We start from the raw sequence: 13,404 nt of genomic DNA on the forward strand, positions 1-13,404 counted from the left end.
AATGCTTATTTATTTTTGAGAGAGACAGAGAGAGAGAGCAAGCAGGGGAGGGGCAGAGAGACAGGGAGACACAGAATCTGAAGCAAGCTCCAGGCTCCAAGCTGTCAGCAGAGCCCAATGTGGGGCTGGAACCCACGAACCATGAGATCATGACCTGAACAGAAGTCGGAGGCTTAACTGACTGAGCCACCCAGGCGCCCCTGGCTTGATAGTGTCTTTTAATTTTTCTTCTCTTTCCTTCCCTCCTTGAATCCATTCATTCATTCTTTTTTTTCTTTTCTTTTCTTTTTTTTTCTTTTTTTTTTTTTTTTACATTTATGGATTTATTTTGAGAGAGAGAGGGAGTGTGAGCAGGGAAGGGGCAGAGAGAGAGAGAGAGAGAGAGAGAGAGAGAGAGAATCCAAGCAGGCTCTGTGCTGTCAGTGCGAGCCCAACAGGGCTTGATCCCAGGAACCATGAGATCAGGACATGAGCTGAAATCCAGAGTTGGGTGTTCAACCAACTGGGCCACCCAGGCACCCACTGTTTTTCATACATTATTCTTAGTGGACCAGGCACAGGACCAGGACCTGAGGAAGCCACATATTTTTTCTTTCAGATTCCTTCTTGCTTTTGGTGAAGCTCCTCTTCCTTTTTCACTATTCACAATTGACATCCCACCTGACTTTCCCCAGTGACCACATAGCCTTGATGGCAGAAGCCCCCTGTTCCTGGAATTTGTGATCAACACCTGTACAGCTCCTGACAACCCGAAACCCACTCCTGTATTTTCCTGTTTCAAAGCCCATGTACACTGGAATCTAATTCCTGACCTAAGAGATGCCCAGTGCCCACAATTCACTCAGAGTGAAAGAAGCCAGTAGGTTCTGGACATTGTCTAAGTTACCAGCTCTTCACACTTCGCTAAGTTATTAGGGAAACGACAATTAACAACCCTCAGTCTTCATTCAGGTGAAGGGTCACTTGTAGTGAAGAGTAGGAAAAGTGACTTCATAGGGGCACGAGATTGGATGAAAGGGATAATTGGGTCACAAACTCAGAGTACAGCCACAGGAATAGATCAAGAGGGAGTCCTAGCTCACAAAAGGTCAAGGTAAGTCCTACGTGCTGGTTACAGGGCGCCTGGTTTGAGGCAACATGGCAGGGGCCGGGGTGTCCATTAACCTTTAAAATATGGCTTACTGGGGCACCCGGGTGGCTCAGTTGGTTGAGCGCCTGACTTCAATTAAGGGCATGATCTCGTGGTTCGTGAGTTTGAGCCCAAGTCCGGCTCTCTGCTGTCAGCACAGAGCCCGCTTTGGATCCTCTGTCCCCTCTCTCTCTGCCTCCTCCCCTGCTCATGTGCACTCTCTCTCTCTTAAAAATAAATAAACATTAAAAAAAAAACTTAAAAAAATTTTTTTTTTCCAACGTTTATTTATTTTTGGGACAGAGAGAGACAGAGCATGAATGGGGGAGGGGCAGAGAGAGAGGGAGACACAGAATCGGAAACAGGCTCCAGGCTCTGAGCCATCAGCCCAGAGCCCGATGCGGGGCTCGAACTCACGGACCGCGAGATCATGACCTGGCTGAAGTCGGACGCTTAACTGACTGCGCCACCCAGGCGCCCCTAAAAAAAAAAACTTTAAAACTAAAGTATGGCTTATTATTTTTACCTGTTACGTATGCCTTCCTCTTTGAGGAACAAACCTTGCCTGCTTTAATTAGAGGGTGATAACACAACAAATAACACTTAGAAAGGCTTATTGTAGGCCAGACACCAAACTGAGTGCTTTATATAAGTAAATAAACTCTATGGGTGGGGAGAAGCCACTCTTAATACTTGTAGACCAGTGATCCTTGAGGTTTCCCCATAAGAGTTCTGAAGAGCTGACCCCAACATGGGGATGGTGGGCAGCAGTGGTGTGAGAGAGCACAGGGCTCCAGGTTCAAAAGAAGCAAAAGAAGACTCAGAAGCCTGGTAGAGGATAGCCTGGGACAGTGTCCAGCAATGGACGAGCAAGGTCAATCTCAAAATCAGGACCCAGGCTGCAGACTGGGATTGGAAAAGAAGTCAAAGTGGGAGGTAGGTTCCCAAAAGGGGACAGTGTTCAGCACCCCACTGAGAGGCTGGTGCTACAACACCTAATCCCAGTACGGTATGATACATTTAATCAGGTCTACATCGAGAGTTCTTGGGGGTACCTGGGTGGTTCAGTTGGTTAAGCATCAAACTCTTGATTTCAACTCAGGTCATGATCTCAAGGTTCATGGGTTCAAGCCCTGCATTGGGCCCCACAATGATAGTGTGGAGCCTGCTTGGGATTCCCTCTCTCCGTCTCTCTCTGCCCCTCCCCTGCTCATGTTCTCTTTCTCTCAAAAACAAATAAACTTAATAAAAAAAAAAAAAAAGAGTTCTTAGGGCCAGAGGTATGTGTGGGGTAAGGCACAGGATGGCTGTGGAGTTCAGGGATGATGCTGGTATGGATTTCCAAGCCTCATCTTCCAGTGGGTTCTGAGAGGGCAATACGTGGAAGAACGAGGGCAGGGTCCAGTGCTCCAGGTGGTGCTCAGAGTCGATCAGTCAACAGGGAGGGCAAGGAAGAGAGCAAGACACAACAGTAGGACCCCAAACAAATGGCCAAGCCAAGGATGGCTTGACAAGCAATCCTCGCTTGCCAAGGTAGGGGCAAACAATGATTTCAGAAACACGTAGGATTAGTGGGTGTCCCAGGGCCAGAGTATAAAGCAAAGACGTGGAAATGGCAACACAGGAGGTCAGGGATCAGCCCAGGGCTAGCAGAGCGGAGTCTGCTCCCAACATGCTCCCGGAATGAAGGTGGGTAGATGGGCTGCATAACAGGTGCTGATACTCTCCTGAGAGCCAGTCTGAAGGGGCTGGGCAGAAACCAAATATCAGGAGGTGGGACAAGGATAGAGCAAGTGCATTCAGAATAGAGAGAGGAGGCAGTCCTGGAGAAACTTCCTGTGACACCTGGAGCAAATCAAACATGGTTTTATACCCCGCGGGGAAGAAGGCATCAATGAAGGCATCACTCCAGTTCAGACAGAGGCTGGGTCCTCCTTCCCTCCTCACTGCTTCCACACTCCCCGCCTGGGGGACTGGCTCAATAAGTGGACTTATGGAAAGTAGCAGTGGGCAAGCTGTGAGCCAGCATTTACTGAGCTCTTACTGTGGCCAAAAGCAGTTCTAAGCATGACCCTTCAGTTATGGTTCATCTTCTCAGACTTTCCATTCTTTCTTCCTTAAATGAAGTTCTCTTTTTATAATTGTTTATCAATCACAACCTCTACAAGTGCCAAAATGACAAGTTTCAGACAAAATGACAAATATCCGTTAATAAGGTAGTCATTGCATGCATATTACAAAAAAAGGGGGGGTGACTAGGCTGTTTTTTTCCCATTCTTGGGAGGAACAAAAACATCATACGTGCTTGTCGAGCTCTCTGGAAGTGGGGCACCTGTGTATACCTTATTCTTGTTCAACTGATTTGTAGTTTTAAGTCACTGAAATTTGGGGTTGCTTGATATTGCAGTACAATTTACCTTATTGTGATTTATAGGAGTATAGGGGAAGGAGATCAGGACAGACTTCACAGAGAAGCCAGCAGAGAACAGACAAGAGGACATTCCAGAGAAGGGATGGGAGCCACTGACCTGTTCCATGGTCTGCTGTGGCTGGTGTGCAAGACAGAGAGGAGAGGAAGAAGGAAGAGAAGAGGCTGCAGAAGATTGGGGCTACATCATGACAAATCCTAAAAACTTCATTACGGAGTTGCAGAAAATGAGGAGCCAACAAAGGGTTTTGGGGGAGTACAACCTTACTGGATTTATATTTTAGAAAAACCTCTAGAGAGAGCAGAGGCTAAGAGATCAGTTAGGAGGTGATTATTACACATTGGGTGTAATGGAGACCTAAATCAGAGACAAACTTTTTCAGTGAAAGGTCCAATGGTAAATATTTTAGCCTTTGTTTGCCATATGGTCTCTGTCACAGCTACTCAATTCTGCCCTTGTAGCACAAAAGCAGTTATAGACAACATATAATAAAAGCATGTGTCCCGGGGCACCTGGGTGGCTCAGTCTGTTAAGCACCCAACTTCGGCTCAGGTCATGATCTCATGGTTCGTGAGTTCGAGTCCCGTGTTGGTTCTGTGCTGACAGCTCAGAGCCTGGAGCCTGCTTCAGATTCTGTGTCCCCCTCTCTCTCTGCCCCTCCCTGATCACACTGTCTCTCTCTCAAAAAAAAATAAACATTAAAAAAAATAAAAATAAAAAGTGTGTCCCATTAAACTTTAATTTCAAAACAGGTGGTGGGGCCAATTTGGCCCATGGGTTGCAGTTTGCCAACCTTTGACCTAAAGTAATAGTTGGACAAGGGCACCTGGATGGCTCAGTCGGTTGAGCATCCAAGTCTTTGATTTCAGATCAGGTCATGAACTCACACAGTTCATGGGTTTGAGCCCTGCATCCAGGTCCATGCTGGCAGTGCAGAGCCTGCTTGGGATTCTCCTTCTCTCCCTCTCTCTCTGCCTTTCCCCCCGGCTCAGGTGTGCACATGCTTGCTTGCTCGCTCACTCTAAATAAATAAATAAATAAATAAATAAATAAATAAATAAATAAGAAGGAAGAAAGAAAGAGAGGGATATACAAGACTCTCAATTCTTGGGACCTGGGAGAATTCACTCATTCATTCACTCATTCTTTCATTCATTCATCCACTCATTCCTTCAACAAATACTTTGCTTGTGCTGTGTGTGAAGTACTGGGGATTCAAGATGAATGGCAGGGGAACCTGAGTGGCTCAGTCAGTTAAGCATGCGACTTCGGCTCATGTCATGATCTCACAGTTCATGGGTTCAAGCCCCACATCAGACTCTCTGCTGTGAGCGCAGGGCCTGCTTCATATCCTATTTCCCTCTCTCACTGCCCCTCCCCTGATTGTGCATGCTCTCTCTCAAAAGTAAACATTAAAAACAAATTAAAAATTTTTTTAAATGATACCTGTCCATGAATAGCTTCGTCCAACATTTAGACCTGTAACTGGGTATGGGGATGAAGAGAGAATGTGATTAATAACAAGGAGGTAAAACTTTAAAGTTGCTCTCATCCCTGCCTCTTTCTTTCCTTTAAGCATCTTCTGGGATCAGAGACACCCAATACTTTTACCCTCTAGCATGAATGCAAAGATGGGTTACTGTGAAATTACTGAGGCTAAAGCTTCTGGATCCCTTGCTTCCTGAAACAGGGTCTTCTCCTACCCTGTCTAATTTTATATTTCTTGCTTAAGTGTTGCCCCTCAGAAATATGTAGGTCTCATTCACCCAAATGTGGACCTACCCTTGAGTGAATGTTTTCCAGAGCCAGATCTCTTAAATGCTGCTTTTAGGAATTACTAGCTAAGGATCCTGGGATCCTGGTTTCAGCTTTCATGGTTTCTCTCAGGGGAGCTAAGAAGCTGGGGACCGTCCTCAAAGTCACAAGTGTAGCCGATCCCACGTCTGTTCCCATTATGTCCACTCTCCTCCACTTACCATCAGCCGCCCCTGCTCCCTCTTCCTTCAAAGTCAGCCCTGGGCTGCAAAGCTTCTTCTGACTCAAGCTCTTTGGAATTTGATGCTCCAAGAATCCCCTCAGCAACCTCTCAGTGGGCCATCAGGGCAGACAAGGACACCTGCAAGAAATGCAAAATTAGAGTAATAGAAGGCCCTGTTTCAGGAAGCAAGGGATCCAGACATGGGGCTGGTGGGAGGAGCCAAGGCAGTGCAGCAATGGAGAGCCGCTGGAGGCTGGCCACTGCCCGCTGCTGGCCTTCCCAGGGCAGGGCTGTTATATCAAGCTCACCAACGGACTCAGGTTTATAGGCATTTATCCAGAGGAGACCGCACTCTGGGAAATGTTTCACTTTCACCCAAGTCACAGGTGATTCAAAACTGGAATGTTATCAGTGTGCGAACAGGAGGGCTCGCTGGCCAAATAATTGGCTCTGGTCACTTGCTCAGAGTCCTATGCCTTGTCAGGCAAATCCACAAAGCATACCAAATGACAGACTGGGATTTGAGTGACTGGGTGGCAACAATACTGACTCCTTCAGAGCAAGTACTGTGCCTGTTAGCCTACGGTCACATCTCCAGCAGCTAGTAAAGGCCTGTGACCCATGGGAGGTGGTCAGTAAAGTCTCTGATTAAAGAAAGGGGATTTGCTGTTCTTAGGAGATATAATGATTTCTTATAAGATGAACTGACATTCTTTTGGACTAGTTCTCTCTACACGAACAGCACTAGCCAATAGTATCAGAGCATCTTTATCCTTGGGTAGTGTGGGAGATACCCTATAATTTCTCCAGACAAGCCACACACAAGCCATCTGTTAGGACTCATTATCTCCCGAGCATCCACCTTAACTGTTACATTCCAGGGTTCTTTTCCAGAGTATGCTTTAACTCCTTGATAGGTTTCGGGGGAAACTTGGGTGACACTCAGAACAGACACCAGCTGTAGAGGTCTTGTGCATCTGAATTCGTGTTGATTCCACTCACTTAACTTCATGTTGTTGTTGTTAAGATTTTATTTTTGAGTAATCTCTACACCCAGTGTGGGGCTTGAACTCACAACCCTGAGATCAAGAGTTGCACAATCTACCGACTGAGCCAGCCAGGTGCCCTTCTACTCCCTTGACTTCAGGGCACCTCAAGTTTGAAGGAGGACTTAACCTCGTTTTGACCTCAAACTTTCTAACTGATTAAGTTGTTCTTTCCAGCTAGTCTCTTAACTTAGGCAAAAGACCCTGAGGGCAAAGCATCCCTGATGGGAACAAAACGACCCCCTCAAGCAATCAAGACGGCCCTGAGCCAGCAACACCTGCCTGGGATTGACCCCAAGACAATGACGACTTGACCTTCACTGCCCACCTGCCTGTATTGACCAACCTTTGTCCCACATTCTCCTTACATAACCTGGAAGTATTTTCAGCACTTTGGAAACAGTCTTTGGGAAGCTAGTCCACCGTCTTCCTGGTGTTGGCCTCACTGAAATAAAATCCCTTTCTTGTTTCTCCACCACTCATCTCTCTGCCTTTGGATTTTATCAGCGGGGAGTGGCCAAACCCAGCTTGGGACCCCTGGAGCCAGGTGCTCTGGCACCCCTGCTGCGGCCTACACTTTGACTTTCCTTAGAGCAATCAATCCTCCATAAGCCCCATTCTTCCCAGGATCTCTCCATGTGGGTGTGTGAGGTTAAGTTTGCATATGATGTTCAGGCATAGCCAAGCAGGAAATGCTTTCATTAAGAATTCAGAGACCTATGGAGATAACCCATGATGGGGTAGGGAAGTTGTGGGTCAGGGGGGGTCGAGACACCAGGGCTCCAGCTCTGGACATTTCATTCATTTCACAAATAAGAATCCAAGGCCACTCTCCCAGCCTACATAGTGCAGGGCTGTACTTGAAAGCCCAGAAATGAAGAGACACTCCCTCCCAAGAGGAACACGGTGGGGGAGGGAATAGTTTAATTTCAATAATGGAGGGTTGTAAAATGAATTGGGAACACTTAGTGGGGTGGTTCTCCAACTTTATTGGGCCACCTGAATTCCCCATGGCTGTTCTTTCAAATGTAGATCCTGCGTGCCACCGCTCAGAAATTCTAACCTTAAGTCTTAGAGTGTTCAGGGACTCTGAAAGCTTAACTAGCCCCCTTCCTTCCCCCATCCCCCCACCCCACCAAGGTGATTCTAGAAGGAAGGGGTCAGGAAAGGGGTTGCAAAGGCAGAGATCTACACCTCGTTTTTATTTTTGCTTTTTTTCCTAAGTTTTTATTGATTTATTTTGAGAGAAAGAGCACACGGGCACATGCTTGAGTAGGGGAGGGCAGAGAGAAAGGGAGACAGAGAATCCCCAAGCTGGCTCTGTGCTGTTAGGGCAAAGCTCAAAGCAAAGCTGGAACCCACCAACCGTGAGATCACGACCTGAGCCCAGATGAAGAGTCCGAGGTTTAAACAACTGAGCCACTCAGGTGCCCCTACAGCTGATTTTTAAAGGAAGGAGTAGAAACTTACCAGGCACAGAGGCACAAAGTGGTATGACCTTACCTTCCACTTTGGGAAAAGGAAGGCCAAGGGGTAGGACTGCCACAACTTCCTGCCCTACCCAAACTGACAGCTTTATCTCCGTTGACAACCAGCAGAGACTGAAGTGTCCTGCCTCCTGGTGAAAGCAAATCTTATCTGGGCTCCTCACTCCCTCCTCCACCTGCCCCACTGAACACTGACAGACAAACACACAGGAACGCAGCTCTTCCCCTCGGCCTCTAAACATGCCGGAGTCTCCTGATTTCAAAAACAATTGGCATCAGAACGGTTCCCTTCACTCGAGGACCTACTCCACTTACCACCTTCTATCTCCCAATTATTTCAATGCCAATCTTTTTTAAACATAAAAAAAAAAGGAAAAAGGGGAGTTCCCCGGGTGGCTCGGTTCATGTGAGCGTCCTACTCTTCATTTTGGCTCAGGTCATGATCCCAGGGTCATGGGATGGGGCTCTGTGTTGGGCTCGGCGTTGAGCGTGGAGCCTGCTTGAGATTCATTCTCTCTCTCTCTCTCTCTCTCTCTCTCTCAAAAAAAAAAAAAAGTTGACGAAGCTAGTCTATGTTTGTTATAGAAAATTTCAAAACTAAGGGGGAAAAGGCCCTTCACATTTGTATCATATGCTCTCAAAATACTCTTGACACTTATCAGAACACCAGTTCAATTCAATTCATTTTGTCACCAGAATGTGAACAACTTGAGAATGGGAATATGGTTTTCTTTCTCATCCTTGTGTCTTTGGTGGACACAGAAGACTCTCAGTAAATATGTATACGTTGAACAGGAGCACCTGGGTAGCTTAGTTAAGCGTCCGACTCTTCATTTCATCTCAGGTCATGATCCCAGAGTTATGGGATCAAGCCCCCACTTGGGGTTCTCTCTCCATCTCTCTTTGCCCCTCTTTCTCCCCTGCACACACCCTCTCTCTCTCAAAAATAAACATTAAAAAATATGTATTGAACAAAAATGTACATCATTTATATTGCCCCCTCTCATAACCATATTAAGAATCTGGGATCTATCCAGTGAAAGGAAGGAAGGAAGGAAGGAAGGAAGGAAGGAAGGAAGGAAGGAAAAGAAAGAAAGAAAAAGAAAGAAAGAAAGAAAGAAAGAAAGAAAGAAAGAAAGAAAGAAAGAAAGAAAAAGAAAGGAAAGAAAAGAAAGGAAGAAAAGAAAGAAAGAAAAAGAATGGCATTATGCTGTTTAGAAAAGGCATCATTTAGAAAATGACCAGAATATATTTTGAAACCTGCTTTTTTCACTGAAAATGTACCACAGATATATTTCTAGCTGCTTTGGTTTTATATAAAGCATAATAACTTTGTCTTCAGTTTTAAATATTGAAAAACAACGTAACAGGGGCACCTGGGTGACTCAGTCGCTTAAGCCTCCAACTTCAGCTCGGGTCATGATCTCAAAGTTCGGGAGTTCCAGACCCGCGTCAGGCTCTCTGCTGACAGCTCGGAGCCTGGAGCCTGAAGCCTGCTTCGGATTCTGTGTCTCCCTCTCTTTGCCCCTCCCCTGCTTGACTCTCTCTCTCTCTCTCTCTCTCAAAAATAAATAAACATTAAAACACACAAAAACTTTTTTTTTTTTTTTAACATTTATTTATTTTTGAGACAGAGAGAGACAGAGCATGAACGGGGGAGGGTCAGAGAGAGGGAGACACAGAATCTGAAACAGGCTCCAGGCTCTGAGCTGTCAGCACAGAGCCCGACGCGGGGCTCGAACTCACAGACCGAGAGATCATGACCTGAGCTGAAGTCGGCCGCTTAACCGACTGAGCCACCCAGGCGCCCCAAAAACTTTTTTTTAAAAAAAGAACATTATGATAAACATCCTTGTATCTAAAATCTTTACATGTATCATGATTCAGATAGGCTAAATGTCTTGAAGTGGGACTGCAGTGTCAAAGAATGGGCAAAGCCTACGCATACCTCTTGAAATCCTGTTTTGCAATGGCTTAACAATTCATATGGGTAAATAGTAAGAAACAGGACTTAAAATATCAGGGGGCGCCTGGGTGGCTCAGTTGGTTAAGCGTCTTGACTTTGGCTCAGGTCATGATCTCGCGGTTTGTGAGTTTGAGCCCCGCATCGGGCTCTGTGCTGACAGCTCAGAGCCTGGAGCCTGCATTGGATTCTGTGTCTCCCCTTCTCTCTGCCCCTCCCACGCTCATGCTCTGCCTGTTTCTCAATAATAAATAAACATTAAAAAACAATCAGTGTGTGTGGGAGGGTCTTAGAATGCTCAGGAAAGGCTTTTCCAAAATGATCTTAAGTTAAGCCTGTCATATGAAGACTCCGGTACAGACATGCCAGAGAAGCAAATGCAAAGGCCCTGAAAGCAGAAAGAGAGACCAGACTAAAGCCAGAGCAACCCACTTAACACCGACCACACAGTGCGTAACACTGACCACAGGGCAGAGAGTAGTAGACAAGTTGGATAAACAGAGATAGACCCTATATAGACTTTGGACCTTGGTAGGCATTTCAGTTATCATCTGATCTGTAAGAGATCTGGAACATTGAAAGTGAGCCATTGGGATGCCTAGGTGGCTCAGTTGGCTGGGTGTCTGACTCTTGATTTTGGCTCAGGTCATGAACCCAGAGTCATGGGATCAAGCCCCACATTGGGCTCTGCACTGAGCGTGAAGCCTGCTTGGGATTCTTTCTCTCACAATACATAAATAAACATTAAAAAAAAAAAAAAAAGTAAGACATTGAAGGGCTTTAAGCAGTGGAATAGGATCCAGTCTGTGATTTTGAACAACAGCTCTAGGAAGGAAACAGATCAAGATATAACAATGTCTGTCTCTGGGTGCTAAGATTATAAGCAACTTTTTTATGCTTTTCTGTATTTTCCAAAATTTTTCTGATGAACATGTATTACTTTTACAGTTTTTGTTTTGAGTAGGTTCCACTCCCAACGTGGGGCTTGAACTCACAACTCTGAGATCAGGAGTCACATGCTGTACCAACAAAGCCAGCCAGAATGCCAGTTTAAAAAATTTAGTCAAGGGGCGCCTGGGTGGCTCAGTCGGTTAGGCCTCCGACTTCGGCTCAGGTCATGATCTCACGATCCGTGAGTTCGAGCCCCACGTTGGGCTCTGTGCTGACAGCTCGTTGCCTGGAGCCTGTTTCGGATTCTGTGTCTCCCTCTCTCTCTGCTCCTCCCCTGTTCATGCTCTGTCTCTCTCTGTCTCAAAAATAAATAAACATTTAAAAAATAAATAAACAAACAAACAAACAAATAAATAAATAAATAAAAATTTAGTCAAAAAAGAGGCATGCCTGGGTGGCTCAGCTGGTAAAGCAACTGACTCTTGATTTTGGCCCAGGTCACATTTCGTGGGCTCAAGCCCCCCATCAGGCTCTGTACTGATAGTCAAAAAGGAAAAAAAAAAACAGCTAACTGGAAATGGTACAATGGAAGACAGCATGATTGGTAGTAAGGAGTCAAGATCACTCTGAGTCTCAAGGATGGATGATAGTGGCCTGAAATGGTTTGGCTGCCTCGGGAATGGACAAAGGGGTGAACTTGACCAACGTTTCATGGATAAAATTTTCTGGTGACCAACAGGCCATGAGAGGTAAATGGGAGGGAAGTCTAGGATGACTGTTGACTTCATCTTAGGTGTCTGAGTAGGTTGCGACTCTGCTCAACTCTAGGGGATATAGGAAGAGCACAGACATGGTAGGGAATAGGAGTGGCTCACAGCATTAAAAACCAAACAATAAGATTAATCAGGTTATAAAGCTGAGGAAGAGAAGTGAGAATTCTTCCAAGAAGCTTGACTCTGAAGAGAAAGAAACAGGGCAGTACTGGAGGGAGTATAGTGTTGGAGTGGGGTTTTTTTATTTTATTAATATTTGAGAGAGAAAGAGACAAAGTATGAGTGGGGGAAGGGGCAGAGAGAGAGAGAGAGAGAGAGAGAGAGAGAGAGAGAGAGAAAGAGAGACAGAATCCTCAGCAGGCTCCAGGCTCTGAACTGTCAACACAGAGCCCGATGTGGGGCTCAAACTCACGAACTGTGAGATCATGACCTGAGCCAAAGTTGGACGCTTAACCAACTGAGCCACCCAGGCACCCCTAGGGTTGGAGTGTTCTTGAACAATAGAAATGAACCAGTGAGGCTGAGCAGTTGGAAGTACAGATGTTGAGGGGGAGGCTAAGGGAGCATGATCCAAGATGAGATGAAATGGGATCCTAAGCAGAGGTGGGGATGAACCAAAAGAGGGACATCTCTGTTCTTCTGGGACGGTGGCAAGGACGTGAGGCAGCAGGATACATATGTACAGATTCCCTTGGAGGCTCATAGTGGGAGGGGAAACTCTTGCTTTTTGAACTTTACTTCCTGTGATTAGAAGGTGAGGTTATCTGTTGGGGATGTGGATGCGTAAATAGTTGAAGCCAAGTGAAATTTTCTAGCAATCTGAAAATAGAGGGTGCTGATCAAAGACACAAACTGCTGAACAAGGGGCGCCTGGGTGGCGCAGTCGGTTAAGCGTCCGACTTCAGCCAGGTCACGATCTTGCGGTCCGGGAGTTCGAGCCCCGCGTCAGGCTCTGGGCTGATGGCTCAGACCTGGAGCCTGTTTCCGATTCTGTGTCTCCCTCTCTCTCTGCCCCTCCCCCGTTCATGCTCTGTCTCTCTCTGTCCCAAAAATAAATAAACGTTGAAAAAAAAAAAAAAACAAAAAACAAAAAACCGCTGAACAATACTGAGTCCCAACTGCAATTGGACCCACTAGATTCTGTAACAGCTCTCCCCTCCACCCAATCTGTACATTTCCATCATTTTGTGATCTGCTGTGATCTGCACTCCAAGCAGAAATAGAGTCACGCAACGGATTCAGGGCTGGGAGTTTGCAGAGCTGGTGCAGCTTGAAAATGAGGGGTCTAAAGAGTCAAAGGTTATGAGTAAGAATAGCGAGTGGACCATGGTGGCACCCACTGGGTCAGGAAGAGAATGGGGTTAAAAGGAAAACAAAAGGCCAAGTGGAAAGTTCAAGGTAGTGGGGTCCTAAGTAAGTCAAAGAATACATTTAGTGCTAGATTAAGAAAACTGGACAAATAGGAAGTCGTAACAGGAAGTTGTGTAACCAAGTTCCAGGTATGGTCATGAGGGGAGTGGGTGGCTGAAGTATAGGTGCACATGGTTAGATTGGAAAAAAACCAAGGCATCACAAGGCCAGAGCACTACTTAAATGTTGGCATCATTATCATTTCTCATTTGAACAATGAGGGGGTTGTAAGAGTCTCTAAAGGCAGAGATTCTTTTTTCTTTTTCTAATGTTTATTTTTGAGAGATCACACACAAGT

The 13,404-nt window shown here is 45.9% G+C and overlaps 1 long non-coding RNA gene across 3 annotated transcripts in view; it reads right to left on the reverse strand.

Annotated features, from left to right (window-relative positions):
* The window catches only part of LOC122497095, a 36,356-nt gene that overhangs the window by 22,078 nt on the left and 874 nt on the right, over window positions 1-13,404 (reverse strand). For all 3 annotated transcript variants that reach the window (XR_006301025.1, XR_006301027.1, XR_006301026.1), the window contains exons 2-3: window positions 5,535-5,674; window positions 5,005-5,043 (exon numbers count right to left, since the gene is read on the reverse strand). This is a non-coding gene — a long non-coding RNA (uncharacterized LOC122497095). The remainder of the gene's footprint in view (window positions 1-5,004; window positions 5,044-5,534; window positions 5,675-13,404) is intronic.

Source organism: Prionailurus bengalensis, chromosome A3 (genome assembly GCF_016509475.1).
Source record: "Prionailurus bengalensis isolate Pbe53 chromosome A3, Fcat_Pben_1.1_paternal_pri, whole genome shotgun sequence".
In the NCBI taxonomy this organism is placed as follows: Eukaryota; Metazoa; Chordata; class Mammalia; order Carnivora; family Felidae; genus Prionailurus; species Prionailurus bengalensis.